At 39.6% G+C, this 23,613-nt stretch overlaps 1 pseudogene; it reads left to right on the forward strand.

The window, feature by feature from the left end:
- Positions 1-21,366: 21,366 nt before the first annotated feature.
- LOC101611532 lies at positions 21,367-22,977 on the forward strand (annotated as a pseudogene).
- Positions 22,978-23,613: the final 636 nt, after the last annotated feature.

The raw sequence follows: 23,613 nt of genomic DNA on the forward strand, positions 1-23,613 counted from the left end.
GAATTATCTGTTCCTGGTTCAAACTTTTTTTTCAAATTTCATTGTGTCATTTTTTTCTTACTGCTATATAGAATTCCAAAATGGAAAGACCTCCCATGCTCCTGGATAAGCAGAATTAACATTGTGAAGATAACAATTCTATCAAAGGCAATATCAGATTTAATGCAATTCCAATTAAAATCCCTACAGTGTTCTTCACGGAGATAGAAAAAAATGATCTCAAATTTCATATGGAGGGCTGGAGAGATGGCTTAGCAGTTAAGCGCTCGCCTGTGAAGCCTAAGGACCCCGGTTCGAGGCTCGGTTCCCCAGGTCCCATGTTAGCCAGATGCACAAGGGGGCGCACGCATCTGGAGTTCGTTTGCAGAGGCTGGAAGCCCTGGCACGCCCATTCTCTCTCTCTCCCTCTATCTGTCTTTCTCTCTGTGTCTGTCGCTCTCAAATAAATAAATAAATAAAATATTAAAAATATTTCATATGGAAAGGCAGAAGGCCTTGCATATCCAAACGTATCCTCAGCAAAAGAAATACCTCTGGATGTATCACAATATGTGATCTAAAGCTATATTACAAAGCCATAGTAATAAAAACATTGTGGCATGGTACTGTCATAAAAACAGGAGTATAGACCAATGGAATAGACTTAAGGACCTGGTCTTTGGGCCAAGCAACTATAGCTACTTGATATTCGACAAAGGTCCAAACAATATAGGCTGGAATAAAGATAGCATCTTCAACAAATGGTGCTGGACAAACTGGATAACCACATGCAGGAAAGAAAAAAAAAAAAAAAAAACTTTATCCACACATTTCACCATGCACTGCACTCAAATCCAAATGGATCAAAGACCTCAACATAAGACCAGAAATTCAAATACTACTGGAAGAAAATTTAGGAAGTACTTTCCATGATATAGGAATGGAAAAAGACTTCCTGAACAAAACCCCAGTAGCTCAGTATCTTAAACAGCCACTCAACCAATGGGATCACATGAAGCTGAAGAGTTTCTTTACAGACAAGCATACAATAAGCAAAGTCAATAGATTACTCACAGAATGAGAGAAAATATTTGTGGGTTATCCAACTGATAGAGGCCTAATCTCTAGAATCTACAAAGAACTCAAAAATCTACACAGTGAGAAGTCAAGCACCCCACTCACTAAATGGGACAAAGAGCTGAATAGGCAGTTCAGAGAGGAAAAAATACAAATGGCAAACACACACTTAAGAAAATGTTCATCATCCTTAATCATTAGAGAAATGCAAATTAAAACAACTATGAGATTCCACCTTACCCCAATAAGGATAGCAAACATCAAAAACTCAAATGAAGGGCTGGAGAGATGGCTTAGAGGTTAAGCGCTTGCCTGTGAAGCCTAAGGACCCCGGTTTGAGGCTCGGTTCCCCAGGTCCCACGTTAGCCAGATGCACAAGGGGGCGCACGAGTCTGGAGTTCGTTTGATGAGGCTGGAAGCCCTGGCGCGCCCATTCTCTCTCTCTCCCTCTATCTGTCTTTCTCTCTGTGTCTGTCGCTCTTAAATAAATAAATAAATAAATAAATAAATAAATAAATAAATATTAAAAAAAAACTCAAATGAAAATAAAAGCTGGTGAGGATGTGGAGAAGTAAGAGCACTCATCCACTGTTAGGAATGTAGGATGGTACAAGCACTTTGGAAAGCACTATGTAGACTCCTGAAAATGCTGACTATAGAGATACCAACAGACCCAGTTATTCCCATACTGGGCATCTATCCTAAAACCTTCAAACCATAGGCCAGAGAGATTTGCTCAACTATGTTTGTAGCAGCTCAATTGGTAATAGCTAAGAGCTGGAATCAATCCAGATGTCCCTCACTAGAAGAATGGATAACTGAATTCACAGTCTTCTTGTCTCAGTCTCCCAGGTACTGAGCTTACAGTTGTATGCCACTATGGAGGGTAACAATTATAATTTATTAAGTGAAATATTTAATTTTTTTAAATCATGATGTGAGGGGGAAAAAAATCCAAAAATCTGGATTACTCATCTCTAAACCATAGAGGGAGAATGTCAGTGATTTTTGGGTTATGGCTGGGCTGGATCTAGGCAAGGTGCTATGAAGATAGCCTAAGTTTTTAAGAGAAGGTAGGATGTTTGGTAAGTGGAATGTAGTTAACATATTTGCTCATTCCATAATGTCTATATGTACCACATCATCACATTTCACCACATACATATGTATGATGATGTTTCATCAATAAAATGCTCTTTTTTAGAAGGTAATATAGAAATGTGTGTTTGAAAACTTATTAAAATGCTGACTTTAATTTGAGCAACTTACTCAATTTCATATTTTAATTTTAATTTTTAATAAGCTATCACCTTTTGGTGGACGCCTTCTAACCTCAACATGAAAATGTTAAATTCTAAAGAAGTTACCTTTAAATCACCTAGGAATTCAATGATAACTATATTAAAATGATGCTCAAAATTGAACATGCAGGGGCTGGAGAGATGGCTTAGCAGTTAAGGGTAGTTTTTGCCTGCAAAGCCAAAAGATCCAGATTTGATTCCCTAGGACCCACATAAGTCAGATGCATAAGGTGGCACATATGTCTGGAGTATGTGAGCAGTGGCTGGGAGGCTCCGGTACTCCCATTCTCTATCTATCTATCATCTATCTATCTATCTATCTATCTATCTATCTATCTATCTATCTATCATCTATCTATCTATCTTCTATCTATCTATCATCTATCTATGTATTTATTTCTCTCTCCCTCTCTCTCCTTCAATTAAATAAAAAAACTGAGCATGACAGCTGACTCAAACTGAGATCACAGAGAAAGTGATGTTTTATATGCATGTGAAATTTTGTGTGGAGAGTATACAAAAATAATGTTGCCTTCACACGAATTATAGACCAAATACTCACTGCATCATGTTGTGTTAATTTGAAAATGTTTCACATCAAATGGAAGAGAAAGTAGCTGGAAAGAAGATGGGATTAAGTGGAGATGAGTTTGGAGAGGTAAAAGGGTGGGTGGTAGGAACAGATTAAGATCATGTTGTATTATTTATAATTATAGAGTTTTTCAAAAGACACTTAAAATTATATCAGTTAGTACTCATTGCATAAGTTAATTATCACAGACAAATAAGGTTATAGCTATTGTAAACTAAAGTAATGATTTTAGATATGTATTTTTCTAATGCCAAATTTTTAGTGATTTTTAATACTTATTTCTTTATTAGAGACAGAGGATGGGGGGATGGGTACACCTAGGCCTCTATCCACTGCAACTGAATTCCAGACACATGTATCACCATGTGCCTCTAGCTTATGTGGGACCTGGAGAATTAAAACCTGCGTCATTAGGCTTTAGAGACAAGTCCATTAACCACTAATCCATCTCTCCGGCCCTCTAATGTCAAAATTTTATAGGCAGTATAATAGAACCTTTTATTCAGTGAAGAGACTTAAAAAGTATTAGTGGTGATAAACATTCCATGAGTGAAACATGTGAAAACAGACAATCTATGTTTGATCTGTTATGAACAGGATTTTAAAATTGTGTAGCATTTTCACCAGGAGGATATTGTTACCCATAAGCATGGTCAGGTGACCCTTTTTTTACATTTTAGTAGAATTAATAAAACAATATGTGTCTGGTGTAGTGACACATGCCACTAAAATATCCCAGCACTTGGGAGGCAGAGGTAGGAAGATCACCATGAGTTTGAGGCCACCCTGCCTGCGACTACATGGTGAATTCCAGGTCAGTCTGGACTAGAGTGAGACCCTACCTTGAAAAAACAAAACAAAAAAGTGTTCAATATTTTATAATAATAATGTTGACTTTATTTATCCTATTGCCAGCTACTTTAACTAGAAGTCCTTCAAATCCAAAAATCCTACTAATATCTGGCAAAGCGATAAAGAGACCCTTCGTTGGCATGAGGGCACAACAGTACTTTATTATTATTTTTTTATTAACTATGAACTTATTATATTGTTCCTTTCCCCATTCCACTGAGGACTCTTCTCTGTGGGGATATTCACATGTACTATGAATGCATCAGTCAGTCCCTGTGTGTGTGTGGGATAGAGAACAATGCCTCAGGATACTCCTACCCTATCCTGGGTCTCTTAAATCTTCCAGCCCCCTCTTCAAAGTTTCCTGAACACAAGAGTACTTTCAAATGCTAATGAATGACTGGTCTGTTACCCTTTGATATGATACTGATGACCTGGACCAAGGGAAAGTAGATATTCAAGATGCAACAAGAAAGAACAATCACAATGCCCAGTACTCATGTAATATGACACCTGGCAGAGTGTCACCACCACACCCGCAGCACACAGTGATGATGTAGGATTATCACCAGGTAGAGGGGCACTACCACAGCCACTGTGAAAAGTATTGGTATAGGGTTGTCACCTGTCACAGAGTCACTACCACAGTTACAATGCACAGTATTGGTGTAGGATTGTCATCTAGTAGAGTCACTACCAGAAGCAACACTCGAGGAAAGAAGCTATTTTTTCATAAATACTTCTTTTCAAGAAATAGCTTCTCCCTATATGTATTGTTAGTTACAATCAATAATAATTTTCAAAATTATAGAACATAGCTGACTAGTTCCTATAATGTAAACTGAAATGATGGAATGAAATGCAAGATAAAAGCATCTTCATGGAAATGTATCTAATGGAACCTAATATGGGCAATTCTATTTGAAAAAAATATTTGATATCTTGGGAATATGTTTTAGTAAACTGCTGGCCACACAAGCATGAGAACCTCATCTTGGATCCCCAGAATATACATAAATGCGATGCAGGTGTGATAGCCCCCTCATGCAATCTCAGAGCTCGGGAGACAGAGACAGGGCATTCCAGGGCAGGCTAGCAAGCTGGACTAGCTGAATCAGCAAGTTCTGGGATCAAGCAGTAGACTCTGCCTCAGTAAATATGGCGGAGAGCATCAGTGTTAACCTCTGGCCTCCACACACATGCACAACCATATGCACACATACACACACACACACACACACACATCGATGTGAACATGCACACACACGAAAGCACATTTAATACATAACTCACAAAACATATGACAGATCCATATGTTAAGTTCACAATTTAATTCAGTATGACATTTAATTCTAAAGATGTTGGCTTCACTTTTCAATTCTATCCTCATTTAATATTTGCAAACATTTCACTGGAAAAATAATTGTTTACATACTCAGCATGTAAAATGTGATGACTAGATGTTTGTCTACACTGGGTAATGATTATCACAACCAAATCAAATAAAATATCCATTACCTCCCATACTTGCAACAGATTCATAATATCATTAATCTTATCAGTAGAAATTTGGCCAGCATGTTGCTTATATTTTAAACACTTAAAACCCACCACAAGTGTCTACTGTAATTGATAGTAGCAAAAACACTAGCAATACCTAGTACTGGCACTGAGATGATAAGGACCACTAGAACTCATCCGCCACCATGGAGGAATAAATGGGTGCAGCAAACATCTGCCAAAATCATCTACAGTTGAAATTGTTTACATCCTGAAATACAAAAAAAAAAAAAATGTATGCCTACATACATCAATGCATGAATGCAAGAGTATCCATGTAACTTTTTTTCATCATAATTCATGGAGGAAAGGAAGGATACCATCTCAGGAGAATGCATAAGTAAACTGGAGCATATTTTTATGACAGAACACAGTGCAGGGGTGAGATAGAATAAACCACTCTAACACACCTTTGTTTGATTGGCTATTATAAACAGATCACTAAATGAAAGTCCTCCCTACAGGAGACCGATTCTGTTTAATTTCATTCATATCAAGCACATTAAGCAAATGTAAACTGAACTGATACATGAGAGTGGCTACCGATACAAATGAAGTATAAATGGGAGGGGCAGATAGTCCTTACAACGTTGGTAAAACTTTTCCTTATCTGGGAGATGGTTACACAAGGGGGTATGTATGCATAAGATAAACAGCCTGAATATGAAGTTATTTTTGTATGTATAATACTTCGAAAAGAAAGAAGACAAAAAGCTACTTAAGAAAGCAGAAACATTGAATAGGATTGTTCAGCCTCACTCTGGCATGACTTAGCAAATGCGTAGTATTGGAAGAAAACCTGCCATATCTCCCTGCTGCCTGCTGTAGAAGTGACATCAGAGGCCACACAGTGAAGTGGGGTGGACACGGTTTACAGCTGAATGACAGAGGATTGAGATGCTCCATGCAATTCCCTTCAGTCAGTTTCTTCTGCCTGCCAAGGCTTTGGTTTAGGTTTCTCCTGACACCAGCCTTTGAAGTCAACCCAGTAGGCCATGGGAGACCCTCCAACTTGGAACCATCCAGATCACCTGGCATCCTCCAGCTCTGAGGCAGCTGGGCCGATTCTCACTGGGGCTTAGATCCTCTGCTCCTTCCTGTTCCATCTGGTCTGCAGGGTACACCTTTCCCCTGCCCTTCTTCACAGCTATGCTACCTGCACCACTTTTGCACACCTCCTGACCAATTCCAGAAGATACCTCTATAGTGCCTTCTTCCCTTGGCCTTTTAAATATTTTAATTTACTTATTTGAGAGAGAGAGGTAGAGAGAGAATGGGCACACAAGGGCCTTCAACCACTGCAGATGTGTGTGCCACCTTGTGCATCTGGCTTACATGGGTCGTGGGGAGTTGAACCTATTCCTTTGGCTTTGTAGGCAAGGGCCTTAACAGCTAAGCCATATCCCCAGCCCACCCCACCCCCCTTGGCCTTTTAAAACACACACCTTAAAGGCCATGGATGTAAAAATACATCCACGGTTTTACAACTTAGAAAGGGAGGGACTTTATGAAGAAAGATGGCTTAGTGGTTAAGGTGTTTTGGCTGCAAAGCCAAAGGACCCAGGTTTGACTCCCTAGAACCCCATTAAGCCAGATGCACAAGGTAGACATTTATAGTAATTTGCAGAGGCTAGAAACCCTGGCATGCTCATTCTCTATCTCTTTCTCTCTCTCTCTCTCAAGAATGCTCTTTTGCTCACTCAAATAAATAAGTAAAAATTTAAAAAAAAATTTAAAAAACAAATTTGTAAAACCATTTGATCTCCTTTAAATATACTAATATCCAGTAAGCCTAATGATCCCTGTAATGAAACAGAACAAATACTATGAGATGTGTATGTCACAATTATAACACCACATGCAAATATCTAATTTATTTTATTAACGTAACCAATGCTGTTCATACTACTGTATGTTTCTGCCTTATTCCTAGTAGAAGAAAACACTAGCGTTGTACAAAAATGTGTGTGTCAGTTACTGTTTCGTTTCTGTGAATTAATACCCAACCACAAGCAACTTATGGAGGGAAAGGATTTCATTTGCCTTGCAGCTCCGCAGGGTAGGGTCCAGCATGGCAGTGAAAGTATGTTGGGGGCAGAAAGCCAACCTAAGGCAGGAGGCAGAACTGGAGGAGAGAGATAGGAGGAAGAGGAGGAGAAAGAGAGGGGAGACACGGAATCAAATTCAGAATTATAGTCCAAGAAAGAACGGTCAGTAGATAAATGTGACCACCAGAGTTTGGGTCCCCAGGACATAAATGCCTCGAGGGTTCAGTGACCTGCCTGTGATGCTAGGAGTCGGGAGGTGGCGACAAGAGACCACTGGGATAGCTGGCTAACTATACTGGCCAGACCAGTGAGCTCAGCTTCAAGTCAGAGACTCTCACACAGTAAGAGCAGCAATGGACGAAGACACCCACATCAACCTCTGGCCTCCACATGCGTGTGCGCTCTCACCTGCCCATGTAGATACACACATGAGAGCGCATCACACACACATACAAATCTGAAAAATCAGAATTATTGTTAATAAAAACAACAGTGTGGATTAAGGCTGCATATTTCTTTTCATACCCATATCCAGAAACTCCAGAATTTTTTTTTTTAAGTATGAACACATGCATTGCTACGTCCACGGCGACCTCGCCTGTGTAGCAAGCAGAAATGCTTCTGTACTGGATGAGAGCTGAGGACAGAGGGCCAGCACTCTTCGGAGGGATGCCCCCGGTGACCCCTTGGCAGTCAGTTACTGTAAAGGTTCCTGCTGCCCATGAAGTCACGACGACCTAATTGCTGGCGCCAATGCTGTTTCTTTCCTGCTTTCTTCTAGCTGTTTGTCTAAGAACAGCTAATTCAACACTTATTAGTAATCATGCACGCAATCAGAGTACAAGAAACGATCTAAGCATTGAATGTGCCCCTCCTATGATTAGGGCAATGGAGAGAATGTATAACTCTACTAGGAATAAAAAATTAACTCTAAAACAGTTTTTAGATGGTGTAGAGTAGAAACAGCTTATGATGTTTGAGAACGATACTGATCCTGAGAAAGTAAAAGTAGAAATGTTAATCGGTAATGTTCATTAGAAGCATGACAGTTCTACAGATAAGGAGTTGTAAAACTTAGGCATTCCCACCAGGAAACTTCCTGGGGGATATGTTCAGTACTTGATCAAGGGCAGATGGTGGACTCCTAGAGCTGGAATCTACTTAGTTCCACTCCCCTGTGAGGGAGGATATGATGAATTCGGTAATAGATGGGTGAATTATGAAGAAAAAAGGAGGCTATGGCATTCTCTTCCATTTATGGGAACACTTAGCAAGGAAGCGTAAGCCTTGGTGTTTATACAGTCCTTGGGGTATAAGAAATAAGTAACCTGTTATTCACCTTACACCTTTTACCCTAGTTTCTGTTCGTATAAAGCTGTAGTCAATGATGCGAGACATGCTTCTCAGAAAATGGGTACATTTCCTGCCTGATAAACACTACATGTATGCTTACAATAGAACAATACTTAAGATTGTTTAGATTAATGATTTCTGAGATCACTTGTTGGCCTGCTAAGTTTCCCTGTTCAATCTGTATAAAATCTTCATGAAACCTTCAGTAAATTGCAGCAGCATATTCTACCTAGAGTGTGTCTGTCTGTCATTTCCTCGCCGAATCCCGAGTTCTCCTTGAGCCTTCGCCCTTGTTCTCCCTCGGTCCTGATCTCCCCAAGAGTCAGTCCGCGGCAGTGCATGGTGTGTGTGTGTGTGTGTGTGTGTATGTGTGTGTGTATGTGTGTGTGTGTGTGTGTGTGTAGGTACACATGTGTGCTCGTTTGTACAGACTAGAGGCCAATGTCAGCTCTCCTCATTGATCTTTCTCCACCACACTTTATTTTAATGTACTTTTATTTTATTTATTTTTACTTTGCGACAGTGTGTCTCTAAACCTAAAGCTCACCAGCTCCGCTAGATAAGCTAGCCACAAAGCCCTAGGGATCCACCTATTTCTGCTTCCTCAGGGCTGGTATTTCCTTGCATCTTGCAATATTCCTGAAGATTAAAAAAACAACTCTCCAGGCTTGTTTTCTCGTTTACTCCTGGCGTGTGAAGTTCAGAACTCTGTAGGGAAGACATCTTTGTGAAAGGCACTAGGAGGCTTTAGGGTTCTGTTGTCTTTTCCCCAACATACTTGTAGGTTTCTAAAGGCAGTTGAGGAGTAATTTATTTCTTACCTGAGTTTTAATAATGGTTCAGACTACTGATTTTATTATGTTAAGTACTATTGTGGAAAACACTGCCTCATGAAGGCTGTGATGGGAAGGCATTGGTATTGCCTGGTGGCTATCTCTTTTACAAAATTTTCCATGATGTAAGTCAGTAAAATTTTGACTGAGGGTGATACTATCGAAGTATATTTTGTATAGATTATATCTCCTTAAATTTTAAGTAGTACTTTTTCATGAACAGAAATAGATAAATGAATCTATCTTTTCAAAAAAAAAATAGGTACTTATAGTTTGGTTTGTGGTATGCAAAAAAAAATTCAATAGACATTCAAGTATGTCACTCATCCTTAAAACTATTTTGCCCAAATGACTATGTATGTTATATATTTCCTCATAAGGTACAAAAAGATGCATACACTGTGATTTTCAGAACACATTTAGTATTTTTTAATCTACAGAGACACATGACCAGAAAGACCACTAGAGGGCTCTCTAACCCGAATTATTTCTAATTTGAGATTGACTTTATTAAAATTTCAATTTCTTGTCTATTTGTGAAAGCTCCAGGAAAATTGCTGCATCTACACGATAGCTTGTCACGACCTTAACAGACGAGAGGGACACACACTTTCAAATTGCTATGACTGAGTGGGTTTTATTTGCATACAAGAATGTTAATTTCCCCACCATGTTTTTCAGCATCCCTCTGAAGAGTTTTCAAGCCTCTGAGTGAGGATAGAAAACATGGAAGCCCTTGAAAGGGAGTGACCACATGCTAGCATGTTTTTTTCAGCTTGTAGAACACTCTGTGATTCTATCCATTAGAAATAATTATCACAATAGGCAATTTTTAGCCGTCCTCTTCTCAAAACCATGGAACATATAAAAATATTTCAATTTAAAAGAATAGCTTTCATACTCAGGCTCTTGAGACAACTTCTTGATCTTCAGATGCATTAACTTTATTCATTATGACAAGTAACTTTTAGGAAGCTTGTCTTTTGTGCAATGTGCATACAGAGACTCCTTACATTGTGTGACTTTAACATAGTGAGCTCTGTGTGTATTTGCATAGAGACAAATAGTAGGCTGGGAACATAGCTCAGTTTGGAGAGTACTTGGATACCATGCATGAAAGCCTAGGTTTGATCTCCTCCAGTGCTTCAACCAGTGCATGCCTGTCATCTTAGCACTCAGTAGGTAGGGGTTGACATCTAAACAAAGATTCAAGGTCACCTTCAGCAACATAGCAAGTTCCAGGTCATCTTAGGCTATATGAGATCTAATTTCAAAAGAGTAAATCAATAAAAGGGAAGCTAAGGTTATGTATTTACTGAAGGTGAGTGTGTGTGTGTGTGTGTGAGAGAGAGAGACAGAGAGTTTGTGTCATGTTGGTGTTAGAACACATTTATCTTTTTTCTGTTTTCTGAGAGGATGAGACTGGATATTTAAATATCCCAATTGAGCAGCTCATATCATTAGCCCTGTGGAGCTGACATATTTACAGCCTGATTTTCTGTGGCTGCTCTTGCCTAAAGGAAAATAAACTATCTAGTGCTCCTCCATGGGATCCTGTTGTTCTATGAGAGTGAGGGAGAGATCCCCTAGATCTCTAGATAGCTGCTTCCTCACCTGTGGCTATATGTGGTACTAGATTATTGATAACTCAAAATGAGTATTATTACTCTATACTAAATTTCCACATAGTGTAAGTGCTGAAAAATGAGAGCCATTATTATGCCTTAGATTCAGTTCAGTGGGTAAATAAGGGCTAATGCTTCTTTTTACCAAATGATGTATGAAATTACTTCTACTGTCTTCGGTTTTTGGCCACTTGAATTTATTGGTCCATAAAATTAAGGGAAGACCTGCTCCCTTGTCGACTACACTCTCACGAGACATATTTATTTGAATAGTTTATATACCTTATATGTGCTCACTCAAATTTTGGCTTCAGGGGTTATCATGAGTTTTATATATAAGGAAAAAAAAAAGAAAAGCTTTACAAAGCTTACTAGCACTCTTTTGGAAGCTGAAGATGTTTGTGGTAATTATCCCCAAACTGCCATTCCAAGAAGTCACTACAGTATTGAAGAAAGATTACCTAGGAAACAGACCTTAAGATCCTTTCTCTCTTCCTTTCCTCCTCTTCATCACTCCCCATCACCCCCTCCAAACCCTCTCAGATGTAATATTGCTATGTTGTTCAGTCTGGTGTTAAACTCCATAACTCAAAAGATCTCCTCCCAATTCCACCAGGTTCTAGGATCACAAGGGCGCACCACCACACCTAGCACAGGAGTTTCTTGGTAGATAATTGACAGGTGATTCTGAGCTCCCTCATGAATGTATGAAAAATGGCAACATGTAAGCCAAATTCACCTCCAAGGGAGATCTTTAGAATTTAGCCATTCAATGCATTTTTTTTGTTTTTATTTTTTTCAAGGAAGGGTCTCATTCTAGCTCAAGCTGACCTGGAAATTCATGATGTCATCTCAGGGTGGCCTCAAACTCACAGCGATCCTCCTACCTCTGCCTGCCTGGTGCTGGGATTAAAGGTGTGCACCACCACACCCCATTTAATACATTCGTAAGTTCAGTTATGAATACTGAAACTGAGAGATGTCATGTAATATAATATAACGAGTGCAGCTTCCAGGTTTTATTGAAGGATGATATTACCTGTGCACTCTGAGTTGCATTTCTGAGAATACCCTCACCCCACCGCAGCAGCACTCACCATGCTGGGCTGGGCGGCCACACATGTGGGCTTCCCAGGAAGAAAAAGTCTAGCCTGCGTCCTTCATTCATTCATTTCTTTGGCTAAACTTCCCAAGCCTTTGAACTTGAGTCCTCTATTACATGCAAACGCTCATTATAATGTTATTATGTATTGATAAACAAACTTCTTAATGTAACTAACTAGAAAATAACACATATAGCAGGAAGTAATGGAAACGGAGCCATGATATTTCTTGCACTTCTTTCCCTCTAATGTCCTCGTTTTCTTTCTTCTTCCCAAACCTCATTAGCTTGTCTTCTTGTATTTGCTTCTATTCCCTTCTTTGCACATGCTGTGACCTCTGGAAAGCATTTCCTAAAACAGATAATAGCGTCTGATCAGCTCACCTTGGGTTATTGTGAAGAGCCAAGTGTACACATGCCGCATAAATGCAAAGTGCTACAATTCCTATTGTTATGCATGCTCTGGAACCAGCGGCTCTGGCAGGCTGCAGCGTGAAGTATGTGCGGAAACACAAAAAGCTGGCTAAGAGCCTCTCAGTTTACCTTGAAATGAAGTTTGTGCTGTGCTTGGCTTTTCCGTACTGATGGTGAAGCAGCTTTCCAAAGAATTTTGTCAGCACAGCACTCAAACCAAACAGAATGAAAACAAAATCTTCACTCCTCCGTCTGTTGGTTCTTGGGACAGGCCTTGAGGGGTGGACCCACTGGCGCTTTACCTGGATTCATGTTCCCACAGCTCCTGCCCCCACATGCAGGAGGCAAGCAGCGTCTCCCTGTGTGCTTGCCTCCACAGCTGTGCCTTTCCGCAGAGAAGAATGCTTGTTGTTTTCCTCTGCATGTCATGAGACATTTTGAATAACATTAGAATGATTTATCAGAAAAAAAATAGAGAGAGAAGGAAATCTGTTGATCAAAGGACGTGTAAATCTGCGTATCACTGTATTGATAGAAGACAAAAATTGGCTAGGCAGTCAGGGAAACAGAACCCCAAATGTAGATAGCATTTTTTTCCTTGACTAAAAGCAGGAAATATCACTAAGTTTACAGAAACCTGGATGTTACACCACCCACCCCCAGGAAAGATTTCAAGATTAAGTGTGCATCCTTCCTAGATGACAGAAACTCTAATCCTTACCAAGATTACTGGAATAGCAACCAGAAATTCTGGTCTTTCCCACTTAGCCGCCTCCCTTAGAAAACCCAGATTTGAATCTCCAGTAAGGCTTCTCAGCCCCTGTTTGCCTCCCAGAATGAGAGCTCTACTTTTCTTCCTTATCTTCTGTTCTAGGCTTAAGCCCCCTTCTCTTCTTGTTCCAAAGTTGTAAGCTATAATAAAATCTTTCTAAAGCTTATTCTCCGGTCTGTGGATTTCATACTTTGAATTCATAGGTCAAGTATATGGAAACACCCCAAACTATCAGTGCACTGGCATACAAGGACCCTAAAATTCATGAATCAGTATGGCCACTCCCTCTTTGAGCTTCAGACTACACTCCTCGCCATCTGCAAAGGCAGAGACTTTAATTTGTGTGCACGTTTTTTTTTTTTAATTTTTACATGTGTATGTGTGTGTGTAGTGCATGTGTATATGCATTGCTTTTATGTGTCTGTAAGTATGTATGTGAGTACATGTGTATGTTTGCACTTGAAACCAGAAGTCAATATCAGTATTTTCCTCAACTGCTCTCATATATATGTATATATGTGTATATATATATATATATATATACACACACACACATACATACACACACTTTACTGACATACACATAAGAGAGAGAGAAAGGATGAATATGGGCATGTGCCAGGGCCTCTAGCTACTGCAAAGGAACTCTAGATACATTAGCTGCTTTGTGCATCTAACTCTATGTGGGTACTGGGGAATAAAACCAGGGTTGTTAGACTTTGCAAGCAAGTGCCTTAACTGCTGATCCAGCTTTACAGCTTTCCACAGTATTTTTTGAGAAAGAATCTCTCATTGGACCTAAAGCTTAACAATTTGGCTGGATTCACCAGCCAGTAGGCAATAATGATCCTCCTGTCTCTCTGCCTCCCCAGCACTGGGATTATAGGCACACCCTACCAAACCTGGCTTTTACCTAGGCACTGAGATATTAATTCAGGGTTAGATGCTGTATGGAAAGTGCATGTTTCCAATTGAGACATTCCCCCAAGCCTACTTTTGTTGTTTTCTTGTTTAATATTTATGTGTGTATGTATGTATGTATGTGTGTGTGTGTGTGTGTGTGTGTGTGTGAGAGAGAGAGAGAGAGAGAGAGGGAGAGAATGGGCATGTCAGGGTCCCTAGCTACTGCAAATGAATTCCAGACACACGTGACACGTTGTGCACTTAGCTTATGTGGGTTATGGGGAATTGAACCTGGATACTTTGGCTTTGTGACAAGCATCTTAACCACTAAGCCATCTCTCCAGATTCTGGTATTTTGTTTTTTAATAGATATAATTCCCAATGCACCAAATAGTGCCTAGCATATAGTTGATGTTCAACTTTTGATGTTGTTGGTGAGTAATGCCATTCATTTTGTAGGTAAAAACAATTTTACTTGTCCAAGATAAAATTTTGGCTTCTATCTCCTATCTCAAAACTGGCTTCTCTCTTTCATTTTCCCATATTCATTAGTTGTTGCGACCACCCTCCCATTTACTAAATGCGATTATTTAATATGAATTGTTCTTCCCAGAGATTCCTGTGCTCCAAATGTTGGCCTCAGTGTAATGATATTGAGAAACGAGCAACTTTTTTTAAAAATTATTTATTTATTTATTTGAGAGCGACAGACACAGAGAAAAAGACAGGTAGAGAGAGAGAGAGAGAATGGGAGCGCCAGGGCTTCCAGCCTCTGCAAACGAACTCCAGACGCGTGCACCCCCTTGTGCATCTGGCTTACGTGGGACCTGGGGAACCGAGCCTCAAACCAGGGTCCTTAGGCTTCACAGGCAAGCACTTAACCACTAAGCCATCTCTCCAGCCCAACGAGCAACTTTTTAAGAGATATGGCTTAATAGAAGCCAGGCAATGTGCATGACCCTTGGTGGGGACAAATACTATTCTTGTCCAATGTCTTAATTCTCACTAGATGATCTGCTTATGAAACAAGGCAACACCATGTGCTTGGCCCTTTCTGCATGCCACTAGTACCCTTTCTATTCACCTTCTGTGTTGTGAAATAGCCAGGGATTCATCAGCTGGACACCAGTGTCAACTATTTGGACTTTTTAAGCCACTGGAATAATGATCCAAATAAACTAATTTTATTAGTAATTGGTACTTTATCAAGCATTTGTTAGAGCAGCACGAGGATGGCTCCACATCCATCCTATCTGTGAAGACTTTGGACCTCTGAGATGCAGCTTCTCTGTGAAACTTTGCAGCTTCTCTGTGAAACTTTGACTCACTGTCACTGCTATCCCAGTACAAGTATCTAGGTTGCACTACACCTGATGAGACATCTTCTAGGATCCTGCCCATAATCTTTCCCCACACTAGTCAAAAGGATAATCTTTCAATATAGTTATAACATATTATATTTTAACCAAGACTTCTCCAGTAGCTTCTCTTGAAAGTCAAACTAAAAAGGAACTTCAGTTTATGGTTGAGTCTTTAAGATCAAATATTTGTAATTCTCCAAAATATTGTGTATAGTAGAACCACCAGGAGAGATAAAAAGTAGGCAGAGCTTGCAACCACATGCTAGCCTGATGGACATGTGCAGAGATGAGACACTAAGGAGATGGCATTCAAGCCTTCTTTTATCTTCTACTATAATCTGTATCACTCCTCATCTACAAAGTTGAGCTTCCTGAGCTCTTTTTCTCTCTTCAAAAATCTTCAAGTTCTGCAGTTTTGCTATTTTTCTTTAGTGTCCTCTGACCATTCCTTCTCTTTCATTAGATGTCTCTTTGCCTTATCTAGGGGTCTTAGCCAGCATCTTCTTTGTGACTCTGTTCTCATGAAAGTTAGTCTGTAGTGTTTAGGTATTGTCTATCATAACCATAATGATTCTGTTCAAATCAACACTTGAAGAAACCTCATGGATTTATTCATGAGTTGACATGTATCCTCCAATAGAATGTAAAATGCACAGAGGTGAGTGCATCCTTCCCTCTTTGCTGCTTACATCTTCATCACTGCATATGGCTGAGAATTAGGAATTGATTCCTTGCAGTCTAGAAGATTCCTGTGCAATATTTATCTCTGCAATTTCAATATGAAAGCAGTCATGGATGTGATGCAATAAGGGGTTATGTTTGCAATGTAACCAAACTTCATTTGTAAATTGAATTCCACTTAATATTTTATGTACTGCAAGATAATATTTCTCTTTTTATATTTTAAACCATTTGTTAAAATTAGGGCTGGAGAGATGGGTCAGTATGTAAAGTGCTTGCTGCGCATGCATGAGGGCCTGAGTTCAGATTTCCAGCATCCAAATAAAATGCCAGTTATGGTGACTACAGTCCCAGGCCTGGGGAAACAGTGACAGAAGATTTCTAGGGCTTGCTGGCTAGTTATCGTAGCTGTATTAGTGAGCTCAAAGCTCAGTGAGAGAGCCTTTTAAAATGTGGAGAGTGCTGGGCATGGTGGTGCACGCCTTTAATCCCAGCACTCAGGAGGCAGAGGTAGGAGGATCGCCATGAGTTTAAGGCCACCCTGAGACTACATAATGAATTCCAGGTCAGCCTGGACTAGTGTGAGACCCTACCTCAAAAAAAAAAAAATGTGACGAGCAAATGAGAATGATACCCAATGCCACCCTCAGGTGACCATACGTATTCATAAAGGTACAAGCATCCTCACTTACACACACGCCACCCTCCTCTCACCTACACACACACACACACACACACACACACACACTAGACTGCAAATACTACTGTGTACATAAAGGGCCATGTGAAGTGAGTGGAGCAGCTGGATTAGCCCCATAGGCTCAAATTTGTGGAGATACCAAATGAAGAGTATTTTCATTGTCATTTGGTGAGAAAGGGCAAACATCTGAGAAGAACAAGGAATCTTCCTAAAATACCATTAGCATTGTTACCATGCTGTTTCCTCCTAGGGCTGTCTGCAGGTCTCAAACCAATTCACAAGATATTTGTGAATAAATGCCAGGCAGTTATTATGTTAAACAAAATTAAGTGGCAGACTAGACTACCAATCTATAAATCAAGCCAAAACACTACCATATTAAATCTGAAAAAATTACACTACTGAACTCAATTTTCCACTCACACTTTTTTTTATTCATGACAAAATATAAATTTCTATAAATAAAACTCAATTCTGAATAAAAAATATTCTAAAAAATCTTAACTAGGCTTGGTGAGATTGCTTAGTGGTTAAGGTGTTTGCTTGTAAAGCCAAAGAACCTCAGTTTGATTCCCTAGGACCCAAGTAAGCCGGATGCACAAGGGGACATATGTGTCTGTAGTTTGTTTGCAGTGGCTAGAGGTCCTGGCATGCCCATTCTCTCTCTCCTTCTCTCTGCCTCTCTCTCTCACTAATATAAGTAAATAAGTAAATATTAAAAAAAAACTACATCTATGTCATCCTTATTAATACAGATAAAAAAATACTGCAAGAATATTTAGGAGCTGAGGAAATGGTTCAGGTGGTAGAGTGCTTACCTATCTTTTACAAGGTCCGGATTTGCTTCCCAGCACTGCATATACTGGACATGGTGGGGCACACTTGTAAGCCTATCACTTGATAAGTGAAGTATGGAAAAACCAAGAGTTCAAGGTCATCCTTGGATATAAAGGGTTTGAGATCAGATAGATTCAGTTGTAAAACACAGTTTCTAAATGGCTATGTGGATTACTTTTGCATTGCTGTGATAAAATACCTGACCTGAACAACTTGAAGAAGAAAGGGTCTATTTTGGCTTATAGTATGAGATGATTTTGTTCATGGCTTTCTATCCAAAAACACTTGGAAAGGCAGGAACATATGACCAAGGAAGTTCACTCCTCCTTGGCTGTCAGAAAGCATAGAAAAGGAGACAAAAATGAGACACAGTATAATTGAACATCTGTGCCAGTGACCTACTTCCTGCAGTGGACCCCACCTTAAAAGTTTCTAAAACTTTTAAAATTGGGCTACTTGGCTGGAGAGACGGCTTAGTGGTTAAGGCACTTGAAGCCCAAGGACCAAAGTTTGATTCCCCAGGACCACAAAAGCCAGATGCAAAAGGTAGCACATGCATCCTGGGTTCATTTTCAGTGGCTGCAGATTCTAGTATGCCCATTCTCTCTCTCTCAATCTCTCTCTCTCTCTCTCCTCCCTGTTTACCTCTTTCTTTCTCTCTCTAGTAAACAAATTATATAAATAAAAAAAGTACTACAAGTTGTGGAGTAAACGTTGAGTCATATTTAAACCATACAGGCAGACAAGGTTATTATGCAAATACCTTAGAAGTTGCTTTCTGCTTGCCCTAAATATTAAACAATGTGAAAAAAAACCTTGAATACCAAGAATTACAAGAGTTCCTGCTTTCTCTCAAGGATGTTAAACTGATGACAACTTTTGCTTGTGTATTCTTTTCACTTCAACACAAAGGCCATCATTTCTGAGATTTCTTGACCACCTAGACATTTGATTGATGGCTCTAGATTTCCATTATTTATCCCTCATTTACATGAAGAAAAAGACTGTTCCTTATATGTGTTCTATTTCTTTATAAATGTAAATATTTATTCGTGTATCTGAATGTCATCAATGTCCATTTCCCTCATGACTGGTAAAAACTAATCCATACTGGATGCATCTGTATGACAAAACCTACCTTCTGTAGAAACTAAGTAATTATCTGATGAACAAAAGAGGAACTGAATGAGTCAGTGTGGAAGAACGTGAAGGATGGCAAATGTATGTTTCACCAGCCCAAAGATGTATACTTTCAATTCCTCCAAAATGCTTCATAACACACTGTGCACACATTGGTTATGAATATGATAATTTTATTTCTGGAGAAACTCAAACAGCCCACCTTTGGGTGAGTGGAGAATGGAGTTGGAGAAAAGATGAAGGGCTCCTGCAGTGAAAATTTATTAGGCACAGGGGGTAGGCTTTCTGACCACAACACATTCATTTTAAAGATCACATGCTGGGTACTAGTGAAGACAAAAATATAAAAGTCAGCTGCATACATTTAAGAGCAGAGGGAAACACAAAGGAAAGTCTTTTTTTCAGAACCATAGGAAGCTTGTTTCGCATTGAGATTTTAAAAGATGAGTGGCCAAACCCCTCCTCATTATAACCCCCATTGCTGCCTTTACAATTAGGTCCTAGTACATGGGCTGGTGTAAGAATCAAGATGAAATGCTCACAGCAAGAATTCATTGAATGTATTTCCCAATACCCTGTGTATGTTTTCTGTTTCTCTGGTAAGAAAAAGATTCAAGTACAGTCACTCACTCTGCTAACTGCCTCTGGCACTCATGCCCCCTTTGCCCAAAGATGATATAGCAACTGGAGCAGGGAAAATAAACTTCTACAACAAAAATAAATTTTCAGCATTCAAACTTTAAGACTCATATGATACATATTTGTCCCCAAAAGATGTGTGGACACAAATTAGATGATAGCATATGTCATCAATAGAACCCAGACTGCTAATTCTAGATTCCTCAGAATCAACTACTAATTCTATTCCTTGTGAAATAGTGAAGGTGATGATGAGTAACACAAATGTAATACTAACAGGAAGAGATATATCTTTAAAGGAACAAGTCAGTTAAAGTAGTTCTAACCATAACGACTAAATCACACTCCCAGTAGAAGCACAGTGCCAAAGGGAGAATTATACTCCCTCAGCAACCACAGTGCTCAGCTATGCCGGGGATAAACCAAACACAAAGCCAAGCCATTGTGTTATCTATCTTTGAAAGGAATATCGCTAAAAGACAAAATGCTTGATTCTAAACGACTGTATGACATTAATCTCCATTAAAACACTCTTCCTACTTTGCAAGGGTTTGTATCTCTGCTGAATCTATCCAAATGACATACAAGGTAATTTTAAGGTAGCACTGTAATCTGGAGAGCAATGAGGGATGCTAATGAGAAGTCGTACTGTAGAATTTCTTTAAACTTCAAGCCATGCAAAAACAAAACTAGGCAGAATAGCTAATGTTTGAGTTGTTATCAATTAAATGATAACACTCATTTCATGAAACTGTATATGTAATGACTGGAAGAGGGCTTTGAGAAATCTCAAAATCTGTACATATTTTTAAAAATGTGATTTCTATAATTGGCATTAAAATCAAAAGTGAAAATGATTTTTCACACTAACAGAAAATTTTAGTTCCAAAAATGTCCTGGAAAATGTAACATTAAACTCCTATCTTGCTTATTACAGTTTTAATATTTTAGTCTCAGCTTTCATAAACACTTAATAAAATAAAAGTATGAAATTTATAATAAGTAGGTATTTATGAACAACATAGTGTAAATATATGCATATAAAATATATGATGCTATATAAATAAATCAAATCTCTAAGATATATTTTCATGATATTAGCTTTAATATCTATTACTTCTATGACATCTTCAGATTCCAATTTAAATAGGTTCATTTTCGCTGGAGAGATGGCTTAGCAGTTAAGCACTTGCCTGTGAAGCCTAAGGACCCAGGTTCAAGGCTCGATTACCCAGGACCCACGTTAGCCAGATGCACAAGGGGGCACACACTTCTGGAGTTCGTTTGCAATGCCTGGAGGCCCTGGTGCACCCATTTTCTCTCTCTCTCCCCCCTCCTCCTCCTCCTCTCTGTCACTCTCAAATAAATAAAAATAAAAACAAAACAATTTAAATAGGTTCGCTTTAAGAAAAGCTTTTTCTCGGGCCAATTATCCTTGACCTATAAAGGATTTTGTATAGTCCATCCTGTATAACTGAATATTTCTTTATCTAATTCCACATGGTCTCCTTCCATACTAACTACTTAAAAGTGTGATTTCTTCATGTTTAATCAATTTAAATAAAGCTAATATACTTTGTTGTCCAGTGAAGATTAGATGGGGAATTCAATGGGACACGAAAGGTAATTAATAAGCAGTAAATACTTCTTGGGAATTCTTACAAGCCAGATTTCCAGCGCGTTGGCCTGCATTCTACTCACAGACAAGGCTTTTCCTGCACAAGTCAATCCACTCTCAAAAGGCTAACATGCAAACTCTTTCTCTGTTCCCAATGCCAGATATTCTATAGTGACTCAACACACTTGACAGAAAGACTACTTGACTCGTTTTCAACTCATTTACCTACCTGCCTCAAAAGTGTTTTAACTGTGTGTGTGTGTAGAGGGGGGATCCATTGTTTTCACTAAGTATACAGTACCATTAAGAATGAAACCGTGATATGTTCATCTGTACGTCACACTGAACTTTTCTTTTAAAATTATTTTATGCTTTTTTTTTTTTTTTTCCTGTGAGAGCGAGAGGAGCACCACCTTCTCTTCTCCCCTCCATGGAGTGTGCTCATCCCTCATATCATTGTATTTTGAGACAAATTCTGGCAAAAATGTCACTTGGCCAGCTGTGCTCAAGGCTCCCATTCGATCAGATATTGTGAAAGTTATTCACATCAATTTATGTAAAAATAACAGACAGCTCTATGCCACCAGTGAATTAGCAGGTCACCAGACCAGTGCTGAGTCTTGGAGTCCTGGCAGAGCTGTGGCTCAAATTCCCAGAGTTCAAGGTGATGGCACCCATTGTTCTGGCCAGGATTCTGTTGCCAGTATATGTAGAAGAGGCAGCATGTTTGCACCAACAAAGACCTGGCATCATTTGCACTGAAGAGTAAACACAACCCAAAACTATATGCCATCTGTTCTGCCCTGGGTTCCTCGGCCCTACCAGCATTGGTCATGTCCAAAGGTCACCTTACGGAGGAAGTTCCTGAACTTCCTTTGGCGGTTGAGGATAAAGTTAAAGGCTACAAGAAAACCAAGGAGGGTGTTTTGCTATTTAAGTAACTTACAGCCTGGAATGACATCAAGTAGATCTATACCTCTCAGTGAATGAGGACTGGCAAGGGCAAAATGAGAAACCACCATCACATTGAGGGCAGGGGACACTGCGTCATCTATAATGAAGACAATGGAATCATTAAAGCCTTCAGAAACGTGCCTGGAATCACTGCTTAATGTAAGCAAAGTGAACATTTTGAAGCCCTTCTGCGTTTGGACTGAAGGTGCTTTCCCGAAGCTCGATGAACTTCTGCCTCCCTTGAGAGTGACTATGACTTGCCAGTGCACAAGATGCTGAGCACAGACCTTAGCAGAACCTTGAAAAGCCCAGAGATCCAAAGAGCAAGAAGACCCACCGCAGAGCCCTGAAGAAGAGCCCTCTGAAGAACCTGCGTGTCATGTTGAAGCCGAACCCTTAGGCCAAGACGGTGCCTCGGAACACCGTTCTTCACGGCGCACAAATCAGGTAGGAAGGGGCTGCAGAGAAGGAGGCTGCGAGCAAGAAGCCTGCGCAGGGAAGAAAGGAAAGTTGCCTGTGGGAACCAAGAAGCACAAGAAGCCTTCTGGAGAGCAGGCTGCTGCTACCAAGAACCCAGCAGCTGAAAAGAAAGCGGCAGAGCAGGAAGCTGGCCCAAAGAGAAGCCTGCATCGCTAACTGCTGAATGCTCTGTTCCATAGGGTTAAACAGAGAACCTATTTGAATAAAGACCTATCAGAGATGTGGAAAAAATATTGTATTATTTTATGTGAGAGAAAGATGGAGGGAGAGGAAAAAGCAGGTGAATAGAACAGGTGCACCAGGGCCTCTAGCCACTTCAAATGAACTCCAGACACATGGCCACCTTGTGCCTATGACTATTGTGGGTACTGGGGAATCGATCCTGGGCTCTTAGGTTTCATAGGCAAGTGCATTAACTGCTAGGCCATTTCTCCAGTTCTCACACTGAACTTATAATAGGACTTCTATATCCTCTTCTTTCTTTTCCAAATACTTTTTATGTTTTAATCATGTCAGTCTATGCTTATTATTCTATAAGAGAGATGAATCTACTGACCTGGGCATAAAACTCTATGTGTATAAAACTCTAATGGAAACTGTCATTATTTTCCCAGTTCATACTTTCAAGAAAGTACTAACCAGATTTTTTCTTTTTTTTTTTCCCCAACAACTTTCTGACATATGAAGTAAATTATATGTACATGTGACTGCTTATTTGTGGAAAATGATCAAATATTTCCATCACTACGTAAGAGTTCACAGCCACAGTGACAATAATAACAGCCTTAAGGC

This window comes from Jaculus jaculus, chromosome 14 (genome assembly GCF_020740685.1).
Source record: "Jaculus jaculus isolate mJacJac1 chromosome 14, mJacJac1.mat.Y.cur, whole genome shotgun sequence".
NCBI classification, from domain to species: Eukaryota; Metazoa; Chordata; class Mammalia; order Rodentia; family Dipodidae; genus Jaculus; species Jaculus jaculus.